Source organism: Fonticula alba (assembly GCF_000388065.1).
Source record: "Fonticula alba strain ATCC 38817 unplaced genomic scaffold supercont2.1, whole genome shotgun sequence".
Classification (NCBI taxonomy): Eukaryota; order Rotosphaerida; family Fonticulaceae; genus Fonticula; species Fonticula alba.
Window position 1 is genome coordinate 2,444,967 of NW_009242971.1, and position 676 is coordinate 2,445,642.

The window sequence follows — 676 nt, forward strand, 5'->3', positions numbered from 1 at the left end:
CCCCTGTTTGAAGCGCGCCAAAGAGCCCCCCCCCCCCCCCCCCCCGCCAGGGTTGCCACAGCGGGGCAGCCCGCGCGGCGGCCTCCTCGGCCGCATGCGAACGTGGCAACTGTCAGCTGTGTTGGATCCTCGCGCGCCGGCGGAACACCGCCTAGTGGAGCCCAGCATGGCCGACTCTCCCCTCACAACATTCTAGCAGCAGGGAGCCGGCCATCTCGCCGGGGAGGGTGCCCCGGGACCGGCCTCGGGTTGTGCTCGGGCTGGGGCGACTACAGCGCGGCTTCGGGCTCGGGGGGGGGGGGAGTGTTACCGCGGCGGGTCCCGGGGCACGGGTGGGCGCGCCTCGCGAGATTCTCGCACACGCAGGGAGGCCACCTGCGTGCGCCGGAGCCCGGGCCCGCCGTCCATCGTGCGGACGCGGGTCGCTGCCACGCGCCCCGACCCCCCCCCCCCCCATCCCCTTGAAGGGAGGACCATGCCGCCCCGGGCGCGAGGCGTTTGTTTTTTTTTCTCTCCAAATCTCCCCCCCTCCACCGCGCCGCTACGCCACCCTTTTTCGCCGCCCCAGCAGAGGGGCGCAGGGGGGGGGGGTGCGGGCGTTGGCCAGTCGGAGTGTATGCTGGGGGTGCGGGCCCAGGCCAGGCCGGGCCCGGGGGAGAGGTATGACTGGGCCAGA